Source organism: Gymnogyps californianus, unplaced genomic scaffold, assembly GCF_018139145.2.
Source record: "Gymnogyps californianus isolate 813 unplaced genomic scaffold, ASM1813914v2 HiC_scaffold_44, whole genome shotgun sequence".
Taxonomy (NCBI): domain Eukaryota; kingdom Metazoa; phylum Chordata; class Aves; order Accipitriformes; family Cathartidae; genus Gymnogyps; species Gymnogyps californianus.
The window spans coordinates 376,377-387,919 of record NW_026114334.1 but is presented as its reverse complement, the minus strand read 5'-3'; the positions used below and the strand labels follow the sequence as shown (position 1 = coordinate 387,919).

General features: G+C 43.5%; 2 pseudogenes; one reads left to right on the top strand and one right to left on the bottom strand.

Annotated features, from left to right (window-relative positions):
• Positions 1–1,239: 1,239 nt before the first annotated feature.
• LOC127028843 (protocadherin alpha-C1-like) lies at positions 1,240–3,228 on the top strand (annotated as a pseudogene).
• Positions 3,229–10,732: 7,504 nt separating this feature from the next.
• Positions 10,733–11,543, bottom strand: part of LOC127028842 (protocadherin alpha-C1-like) — a 3,599-nt pseudogene continuing 2,788 nt past the window's right edge.

Below are 11,543 nucleotides of genomic sequence, written 5' to 3'. Positions count from 1 at the left end.
CTGAGGTCATTCCAGGGAGGTTTTCCAGGAAGGTATTTTGAAATGCTTTCTGCCCTCTCTCACCTGCTTAGAGGGTAGTTGCTAACTGTGCCCTCGGTGCAGAATAGTCGGGGGAGCAGAGTGCTTTGACACCCCCTACCCCCGTGATATGCTATCTCTGTGTGGTATCAGCTCGTCTCTCCCCACAGTTCCCGGGCATGTCCTAAATGCAAGACCTCTCTGGCGCCGATATTTACTTTTCTACAAGTAATTCGACTGCTGCAGCCCCGCCCACTCGAGCCATCCCAATCCTGCTTTCGCGGGCTGGATGGGAGCTCGTCTGTGGCTGCGGGTGATCCGACTGGGGACAGTCAGAGGAGAAGAGATCCTTCTCTCCAATGATCCGTGTTAATTTACCTTGTCCAGAAGGCAAAGCAGGGAAGAGGCTTTTTCTTTTTTTCTCTCCCCCCCGTTTTTATTTTTTTTCTTTTTTTCTTTTAAAGTTTAACAGGGGTAGAGTACTGCCTCCTTTAATTGTGCTCTTAAAACCCCTCTGGGAAATGTTGTGCTCCGCCGGAGCATGCCTGGACTGTGCTGACCCATGTTTAGCCGATGCCTGTCACTTCTCATACGCGTTTCTCTTCCACCGCGCTACCTCTGACAGCGTGCGGCAGCGCATCCTCTCGCTGCCTCTCCTGCAAGGAGCGGAGGGAGGGAGCGGGGTCCGCTCTGCATCTCTCCTTCACGGGAACGCATCCCTGCCACGGACTCGGGGGCCGGGACCTCCCCTCCCCCCCCCCCACCCCCCGGATCTCCGTCGGGGCGTTAAAAAAAGAAAAGAAAAAAAAAAAAAACCCAAGGGAGGAGAAGCCGGCGGGTCGGTAGCGGCGGGGGGAGCGCAGCCCCCTCCCCCGGCGGCGCAGGTGTCGCCGCGGCCTCTGGGTGGCGCCGCCACCGCCGCCGCGAGTCTAAGAGGCGCGCGGGGCCGCCGCGCCGGTCACAGCGAGCGGCGGCGGCGGCGGGCGCAGCGGAGCGGAGCTGCCGCCTCTCCCCGCACGGCAGCCGGCGGCGCGGGGTGGGGCGGGGGGGGAGCCGCCGCGGAGCCGGGACGCCTCCCGCACCCGCAGCGAACTTCTCGCCTTGCCGCCGGTGCGCCCCGGTACCCGTTCGCTTCGCGCTGGGAACTTCGGGCGTTTGCTGAAATTCTGGATTATGTTCCTGCTGAGCCGGTCTGCGGGGAGCTGAGCCAGGGGAGGAAGAATGCGGGTCTATTTAATGGTCTTCTGCCTTATTTGCTGCACCGCGAACGGGCAAGCAGTGTATTCCATCGCCGAGGAAACAGAGCGGGGAGCGTCTGTTGGGAACGTAGCGAAGGATTTAGGAATAGATGCAGCTACACTTTCAGCTCGGAAATTTCGTGTGATCACCGGTTCAAGTAAGCAATATTTTAATATAAATGCAAGTACGGGGGCTTTGTCTGTTAACGAGCCCATAGACAGAGAGCAGCTTTGTGAATTAAAGTCTGCCTGTCTTCTGATTATGAACTTGTGTTAGAAAACCCTCTAGAGCTTTATAGGATGGAATTTAAAGTCTTGGACATAAATGACAACTCCCCCAGCTTTCCCTTAAGTGAATATCATATAAACGTGCCTGAGTTCTTGACACCCGGGGCACGGTTTACACTCCCCAATGCCCAAGATCTTGATGAAGGTACCAACAGTGTCCAGAATTATACTCTGAGCCCTAATGAACATTTTCATTTGGAAATGCAGACACGTGGGACGGAGTAAATATCCTGAATTGGTGCTGAAGAAAGCCTTAGACAGGGAGCAGCAAGCCACTCACAGACTTGTCCTTACAGCCAAAGATGGTGGGATCCTCCAAAGTCCGGTGATGTCCCGGTCATCGTGACTGTGCTGGATACCAATGACAATGCACCAGAATTTGAGCACTCAGTCTACAGGGCGAGTATCTTGGAAAACTCCCCAGCGGCACTTTGGTAGTGCAAGTGCATGCCACGGACTTGGATGAAGGTCCAAATGGAGAGATCAGGTATTCATTTAGCAATACTACTTCTGCTGATCTACAGCGAATGTTCTTAATTCACCCGCATACTGGGGAGGTGACAGTCAATGGTGTTTTAGCTGTTCAGAGACCTCTCCTCGAGATGCTTATTGAGGCAAGGATAACGGGGCTTTTGGCATGTCCAGCACAGCTAAGCTGCTGGTGGAAATCACTGACGTGAACAATCATGGCCCAGAGATAACAATTACATCCCTTTCCAGTCCCATTCCTGAGGATGCTGTTCCTGGCACAGTGATAGCTCTGCTGAGTGTTTTGGATAAGGACCCTGGGGAGAACGGGAAAGTAACTTGCCAGATCCCTGAAACCTTCCCTTCCAGTTAAAGCCTTCCCTTGAAAACTACTACAGCCTGGTCACCAGTGGGTTTCTGGACCGAGAGCTGATCAGTGGGTACAACATCACCATTACTGCCACAGACTTGGGGTCTCCACCCATCACCACTCAGAAGACCCTTTGGATGCAGATTTTCTGACGTGAATGATAACCCCCCTGTCTTCAGTGCTGACACGTTTGATGTGTTTGTGGAGGAGAACAATCCACTTGGTGCTTTTCTCTACCAGGTCTCAGCATCTGACCCTGATACAGGTGAGAACGGACGGGTCTCTTACATGCTCAGGAATTCCACAGGTTGCAGCAGTGCCCTGGCCAGCTTTTTGTCTGTGAGCTTGGCCAACGGGAGCATCTATGCAAAACGTGCCTTTGACTTTGAGCAGCTTAGGAGCTTCTATTTCCAAGTGGAAGCCAAGGACAATGGGTCACCAGCCTTGAGTGCTGCCATAACTGTGAATGTTTACATCTCAGACCAGAATGACAATGCCCCAGCCATCCTGTACCCATCAGCCAGAATGGCTCAGTAGCTGTGGAAGTTGTGCCCCGCCTGGCTGATGAGGGCTACCTGGTGACCAAAGTGGTGGCAGATGATGAGGACAATGCACAGAATGCCTGGCTTTCCTATCACCTTGCCCACTCCTCTGACTCCACCTTGTTCCGCTTGCACCGCCACTCTGGCGAGCTGCGCACCACGCGCTCCATGCGCTCCACTGACTTCCTCAAGCACAAGGTGGTTGTGGTGGTGCGGGACCACGGGGATCCACCGCTCTCCTCTACTGTGACGGTGGGCATCCCTCCTGGCTGACACCCTGCCCCAGGCACTGCCCAGACTTTGACGACAGCAGGAGCCACCACCACTGCTCAACGCTACAAACATCTACTTGATCGTTTCCCTTGCCTGTGTCTCCTGCATCTTTGCGGCGTTCCTCCTCTTTCTTGCCGTTGTGCGGCTGTGCCGCTGCCGGACTTGCTGCTGCAGCAGCTGCTGCTGTCCAGCTGATGAGTATGAAAAGTATTGCTATAGTGTGCACATGCTTCCCAGCTCCCACCTCCCGCCAGACATGCTGGAGGTCACCGGTGTGGGTAAACTGACTCATACCTACTTGTACAGGCATCTGTAGGTCTGGCCTAGTAACAGCAGCATCCCAAATGGTGATGCTGGGAACATTTCCCAGCGGCTCAAGGTTACAAGTGCCAGGACCCTGCATCCAAGTGCAGCAGGTCCAAAGTGATCGGTTGAGTGCTGTCCTTTGTGGTAAGTACCTCTCCTTTCACTTTTTTCTCCCAGGCACGTGGCTTTGTGTCTATACTGGGTTGCTGTCAGTGTGGAGAAGGTACTGGGGTATTGGCAGGAGAGCAGGTGTCATTTCATGGCACCTGGAGGAAACTTCAGTTCCTTTTATATCTTTGCTAAAGCCAAGATCTTTTGGGTGAAATATGGTCGTGGGATGGACAAAAGAGATTTTTCTCCCACAAACATTTAGGAGATGTTCAGACATAACTGAAGGTAAAGAAGATGTAAGTGAAAACTAAATAACTTACAAGCTGAGCCCTTGTCTTCAGATAGCTAAGTAGGGGCATGATAAGAGTCCATGCAAGTTTCTAATCCATGGGTGGTTCTAATCTACACTGTATGGAGCCTGTGATTTTTTTTCTTTTAATTATTTTTACACCCACCCCCAATCCTGAGATTTTTTCATTGAGGGGTGGAGTATTTTGCTGAGCCAAGATGCTGGTTTACAATGCCCAAGGTAAGTCTGTGGTGGAATAGCAGGAATTCAATATCCAGCACCTCTTTAGGACATGTAACTCGTAGTGCTCATCTCTCTTTCCAAGTAATCCATAGGTTTTGTGAATCTAAAATAATTCTCTTCTGAGCCTCTGACCAAGTTGGTTTCTTCTCAGTAGTGTGATGGGTGACTTTGCAGGAGAAAATACCTTACTTTGATCACAGTGTAGGGCTACAAGTTGGGATATGTCTGCAGGTCTGATCTGCTGGGTGTTACCGTGTCACTGGTCCAAGATTCAGTTTTCTTATATGCAAAATAGCACTGGTTGTATTTTCAATAGGTGCTGTGAGTCATCTTTATATTTTTGTGAAGTTTTGAGATGTTTTGCCTGCAGACTGTCAAATTTCCTTTAGTGTGCATAATGGTAACTAACCACTGTGGCTCTGTCCAGGCCAGTGCTCTGTGGTAAGAGCTATTCCAGATGTTTCTAAGGAAAATGTAAGAACCCATGTTAGACAGACAATCTGCTTCCTGCAGTTGTTTTTATCTTAATTTATGATTATTAGAGGTTGTCCTAAGTCTGTAACCATTATGTTTATTTTCATTTTTTAAACCATTACTGCACCTTTAAATACATGTAAATGGCTAGCCCTTTTCGAACCTTGATGTAAGGGTAGCTTCAGCAACTTCTTTGGATAATCAAAATACATATTCAGCTATATAGCACTTCCTTTTATAACTCTTGAATTTCCAAGTAGTGATTTTAGTAAGTTTTCCCTTGTTCTAGAAAAGATTCCTGATTTGCTCTTAACTATGCAATTAGTTTATCATGCCTTCTCTTATTTATCTGTTGGCAAGGTGAAATAGGTTTGTGGGTTTTTTTCCCCTCTCACTCTTTTCTGAACACCTTTTCCACATAAATCCTACTGACAAGGAAAGATCTTTTCTCAAATATTTGTTATTTGATTTACTTGTGATGGTTTACCTAGTATTTAGTCAAAGTCATAATCAGTTTTAAGTTCTGTTTCCCTGTGGTGGCAGAGGTTGCACATGTCAGGGGTCCCTCACTATGCAAAGCGGGGGGTGTGGAATAAAGTTTGCAAAAGCAGAAGCATCAGTGTCTTTAAGTCATTGTAGAGTCCAGGAAAATAGCAGTTGGCAGTATGTAAAGAAGAATTTGGTGCCTAATGCATTGGTTGTACTTTGGAATATCGTTGATTATTTTGAGGATCTGAAAAAAAAAAAAAAAAAGGCTGTTAGAACCTTTGTAATGGGGAGCTAAAAAGCTTTTTGGCAATCTCTTAACTCAGAAGGTGTCTACAAGAACCCCGATGTGTCTTGGGGGTGTACCCTTGGCTGGAGAGTAGTTCATAATGCAAAACTTCTATAACAAAGGTGATATAAAAAAAAACCCTGGCGCAACTGATTTCCATGTACCTATTGAGCAAGATTTTGAAAACTCAGGTTGCAACACATTAATGAACTGAATAATAAGAAAAATGCAAAAGTATCCCTGATCTCTGTAATGAGAACAACCAAAATGTATCTCATTACATCTCACTGTATTCAGTCATTCAGGTGAATTTTTAAACTTGAAATATGAGACACCTTTTTAGGAGCTTTTTGATAGTGGGCAAAATAAATCCCAGATGTCACCTTTGGCAATTTTATTTTCTTATCTCCTAATACACAGAAACGGGTAACCATAGAAGTGACCTACGTGGAAAGTCCAAAGGCTGTGCATTAATTGAGCTGAGTAGGGAGCAGAGGCAGAGACTGTGAAAACTTATCTACCCTTAGAAACAAAAGGATGTCAGTTGTTGTCAATTTGATGCTGATGATTCCAGTGGCTAGTATACTGGAGAATCAGCTACATATATATACACACACATATGTGTATATATACAATTTACATATTTCTTTGCAAAATTTGCAAGTTATTAAAATGGCATTCATATTCAAATAATCAGGAGTGGGCAGAAGCTGCAGTTTCTGTACTTTCATGTCTGTACATGCTTTAGATTCACCAAGATTTAAAATAAAATATAATTATGTTGAAGTGATGCTTGGAAAATAGTTTCCAGCCATCTGAGGTGGGAAAGAGAACTGTCACTCATTCTTGAAAACTGTTCCTTAGTCCAAATCCCTGTGGACTTAAATATGATTTCTGTGCAGAAAGATCACAGTCACTTTATTAGTGAGGAATATTTTTACTCATTCATATTAAAATGAAAGGATTATAATTTTTCAGTGTTTACCAATAGAAATTTCAGTAAAAAATAAAATTTAAGTTTGGGTGTTAAGTAAATTTTGTCTTTAAGTGCTTTCAGACTGACTCATTTGGAGTTAAAAATATAAACATAAGTGATCCTTTGAACTTCTGAGGAGGGATCATTGTATTTCTCCCTAAGAATATAAATGTAACAAAAAGAAAACATCAAATATGTAAAAAGCACTGGGAGCAACTCCATAGTTATAATTCAAGGCACTGGAAATGACTCCAAAATTACAATTTTAGCAGAATTTAAATATCCCCCCCCCTTTTTTTTTTTTAATTGAGGAGAGATTGCAGTTTTTAGTACGTGGAAGATAGAAAAAAGTCTACATATATCAAAAGTTAATTGAAATTCCAGAAATTAAAATGTATTTTCAAAAATTTAGGTTAACTTTATTCTTGGTGGTCTTTTGCTACTGAATTAAACGATAGGCTTGAATGATTTTTATGCAGACAAGTGAGAGCCTTTTGTGCTTTTACATCTTCTATTTAGGTTAGAGCTAAAAATAGAACTATGTATGGCCATAATAGCAGTATAGTAAACTGTAATTGTATCTCTCTCAGTATTTTGCTGTGTCTTTCTGCGATGTAGCATAAGTGACAGCTAAGTGAAAAGCATGTTACGCTGTGCTGTATTAGAGACAAAGGCACTAGTGGGATTACTAAAGTAAGCAGTAGTTCACTGAGTATTTCTGGATCGTGATGTGCCATGGATTGTTACAGTTCTTTTGTTTGCTTGTGTTGTCCACTGTGCTATGCAAAAGGCCTGTAAGATATTTCTACATTCAGAGTGTAGTGACCTTTCTGTGATTTGATCTTCAATATTTAGGTTACATCCAAAAATAGACACAAACCTAGCAATGGAGACTATTTCTTGTTAAACTGTAATAGGAGTGGAATAATTTTGTGCAACGTGGCACGCATTTCCAGTGACAAAAAATGGGTGCACTTACATTGAGACAGTGGCATGCAGTCTAGGCTGAACTGCTGCAGGCTAAGCATCAGCAGCTTACTCGCACAAGTAAAGACCAGCCATGTGAGTAAGCCCTCCCTGCATCTCGTTCTGATGGGAGCATGCCCCGTAACATAGCCAAATACAAGGGTGAAGCACCTTCTGAATTTTTCTGTCTGTGCTGATAACTACCTGCCTAGAACCAGCAGTCTTATGCCCGTATTGTAAGAATTCAGTTGTTGTAGGCAGATTTCTTGGCTACAGAAGTTACTCTTGGGGTCAGGCCAAGAAAATCCTAGAAAGAGTGATGATAAAAGAAGATTCAGCAAGGGAAGCTGCTGTAGATTTCCCTCTTTCTGACCACTCCAATTACCTTTTGCAGAGAAGGATGCAGCTCCAATGTTCAGCAAAAGAACGCTGTGTCCAGGAAAGGCTACAAATGCCTGGCTGAAACTTGCTTGTCTGATGTCTGCCTTGGAGTATTATTTTTAGAGTAGTAGAAGGGAGAGTGACAGAAGGAGCAGCTTGAGACAAAGGGCTTGAGGGAATGTGGAGAGTAATGTGACTGTATTTGGAGGACGCATAAGGCAAAGGCAATGATGGCAGGGAAGGATGAGATTGGACGGCGACCTGGGCTGAGGGAGGTAGATGTGAGTAGTAATTCTTGTATGAAAAGTGTAGAACAAGAAAACACAATAGTCAACAATCACACTCAAGATCTTGAAAATAGAGGAAAATATAGATTTATTGTCATAAGATGGATGGTGTCTCAAGGGATGATTGGTCCACACGTGCCATGTTTATGTACTACTTGCCTGTGCATCCTCTGTATCCTGTTGGGAGAGGCTGCTGGACTTTTAGTGTGGCCCAATATAGCTGTACTCATGCTATGTATTTTTGGAATTACAGTTAGCTTGTTTTCAATGTAACAAAAGGAATTCTGCTAAGAGTGTGACTTGCTGAGGACTGTTTAAAAGTCACAATTAATCAAAAGAATAGCAGCAAAATCCAACACCAGAACTGAAAAGGGAGGCAAGCAGGCAACAATGGGAATGAAGATGTTCAGTTGAGATTTGTAAGGCAAAGAAAAGGACAGGGCAACAGCTCAAAGATTTGATGCTATCAGAGGCATTTGGAGAATAAAAGCAAATTTGACAAGTATGGCAAGTGGAAGTTAAATATCAGAGAAAGAAGGTACGTTAAGAAATAAAGAAGAGGTTTGTAGTCTCTAGTCTTTGAGCAGTCTCTCTAAGGAAAACTAACACATTTTTGTTCTTTGGATTCTTCCTTCTCCAAAGGAATGATTTTTATGTTTTGATCTGTTATTTCTTCCATCTCCCCCTGGCTTGTCCCAGCCTGATGGGTCTTGACACCTCATTTAGTGGCTTTTAATTTCTTTCTTATTCTGCAAAAGCTGCCTTCTCAAAGTCCAACATCTTTGCATGGCTGGTCTGCAAAATCAAAGTTTATGATGTTCGTTCACAAAACCTGAGGCTGTTGGTTCCAAAAAGGTCAGTGCTGCTGTTCTTCAACCTTTTCCAATTCCTTTGTAGGGGGCATAAGCCGAGCAAGGAAGTTTTACAGCTGAATGGGCTCTTCATCTTTTGAACTACATAGCTGTTTCCCATGTGTCTTGGGAATGTATTTTAGATAGCTATTAGGTTCTGCTTTCTAGCCAATAGTTATATGGAGATTGGTGCAATATCCTTATGGTTAAAGTAGTTTTCATTGCATGGTATTAAATTCACAGGGTTGTGATCAGACCTATAGTATTAAGACTTGAAGACATTTCAATATAAGCCTGATTTCAGTCTTCTAACTTTGTGAGACTCCACGAATCCTAGTACAAGAGAGATATGGAGCTACTGGAGACAGTCCAGCGAAGGGCCGCTAAGATAACTAAGGGACTGGAGCATCTCTCATAGGGGGAAAGGCTGAGAGTGCTGGGACTGTTTGGCCCAGAGAAGAGAAGGCTTGGGGGGGGGGGGAAATCTCATTAATGTGTGTAAATGTCTGAAGGGAAGGTGTAAAGAAGACGGAGACAGGCTCTTTTCAGTGGTGCCCAGTGAGAGGAAAAGAGGAGGTTCTGTCTAAGCATAAGGAAATATCTTTTAATTTTTTTTTTTTTTTTTTACTGTGAGGATGCTGAGCACTGGCACAGATTGCCCAGGGAGGTTGTGAAGTCTCCATCCTTGGAGATATTCAAAACCCATCTGGACATGGTCCTGGACAGCCTGCTTTAGTTGGCCCTGTTAGAGCAGTGGGGTTGGACGAGATGACCTTCAGAGGTCCCCTCCAACATCAACCAGTTTGTGATTCTGTGTTGTCATTAATGGAGGAGTGTGGTGGGTGTGCCCTACCTTACAGAGCTGTGTGATGATGATGGAGAAAAGGTGCGACTTCCGGGATGCGAAGTATATCCTCTAGTAAGTTTCCATTGGATAAAATACTCTTGGGCAGTTCCTGGGGAGAGGGTGGTGCTGGGCTACAAATGTGAGGTATGTCTTGCTAAAGTGTGGGTAAATGCTTGAGGATTGCAAAGAGAGATTGTGGAGATTTTTTTTTAGACTTAACAAGTTTAAGCCTTTGGTTTATCATAATTGAGATAATAATAACTAAATTAGACAGGCCATTTTAAAGTTAAGGGATTTAGCAAAACTGTTGAGTTTCATGTTTTGCCTACAACATGGACCAAGTGTGCTGGTCTATAAAAAGCAATGTTCCTGGACATTTATTGCTCAGTCAAAATTAGCCCAGTGGAGATTGTGGAGAGGGAGAGAATGGGTTAATGTAACAAAAGTTTTTAGCAACTGCGTACTCTGTGAGAGGATTATCTATCCATAGATCTGTGGTGCCAAGGAATTTCTGTCTGAAACTCACACTCCATAGACTTCAATGAGAGTCAATTTTGTTCGTATGTACTTTGGGGAATCTTTTTGGACAGAAAAGGGGAAAAAACCCAAACAAACCCTCAATTACACGTTTGCTCAGGGAGACCTTTTCTGTGTTTTTCATTTTCACTTGTCTTAAGATACCAAAGATACCAAGAACTCGAAACATCTGGCATTTGGTTAGGCCTAAAAAAACTGCAGAATTTGAGGAGTTGTGTTTAGTACTAAATGGGAAATTTAGGAATACTGATAAATGCCAGTGAAAGTGTTACTCAGGGTAATTGATAAGTTGAATGTTCAGTGACTAAATCCTGTGGAAGGGCATGGGTCTTGCAAAGAGCACAAGAATGCTAAAGATGCTGAAACAGGACTGACTTAATATTTTATATTGTAAACCCAATGACCCCTGCAACAATGTAGGCTGAGGTGTTTGGTTTTTTGGATTTTTTTTTAAGGTTTTCAGATTTGTAGCCAGAATCCCATTTGCTTACATTACCCATTCTTCCCGTACCCCTCACACCGCCAGCCCTTAAAAAAGGAAAAAGAAAGTCTAGCCAAATTTATTCAAATAATCTTAATTCTGCTCTATATGTCAGCCTGCTATTTATCTCCAACAGGCTTACATAATGAAAAAAATTTCTAATATTTCAGGAATCATTAAAATGTGATGTTGTAAACATATTTCCTTCTGTTGACTCAGTTTTCTTCTTTGTAGAATCCTAGTCTCATGGAGCATGGCCTATATCAATTCTATTGTCTATTTATATTCCTACAAGTGAATCCTTCACTTGTGGGGTTTTTTTGTTGTTGTTGTGGGGTTTTTGGTTTGGGGTTTTTTTTTTTTGGATGGGCAATCATGAATACCCTAAAGATAATCAAACTCTAAAGCTATATGTTTTCAATATAATATTGGTAGGAAGGAAATCTGGTGGAAAAAGAAAGTGATTTCTTCCTTCCAGTCAGAGGAGATATAACTGCCACCTTGTCTCACCTTTTTTGGGCTGGTAAAGTAAAATCACACTAGCAAATGACTTGTCTGATCTGAGTTGCCAGCTGGAATACCTTCAAAGGATTTTGGGTTGTTGGTTTAGGACTGCTATTTGCACTTTCATCTTTGTTTTAATCTTATTATATATTTGTCTAGGGATTAGAACTAGCAAGTTCCTGTCTTCTCTTTTACAACATCATGCTTCTCTACAAGGCATTCAATTTCTTTAATGCATCTCACCTTATTTGAAAAACTACAAGAAAAATTAACCCGAGCTAATGCAGAATATGGAAAGATGCCAGTTTGATCATGGTC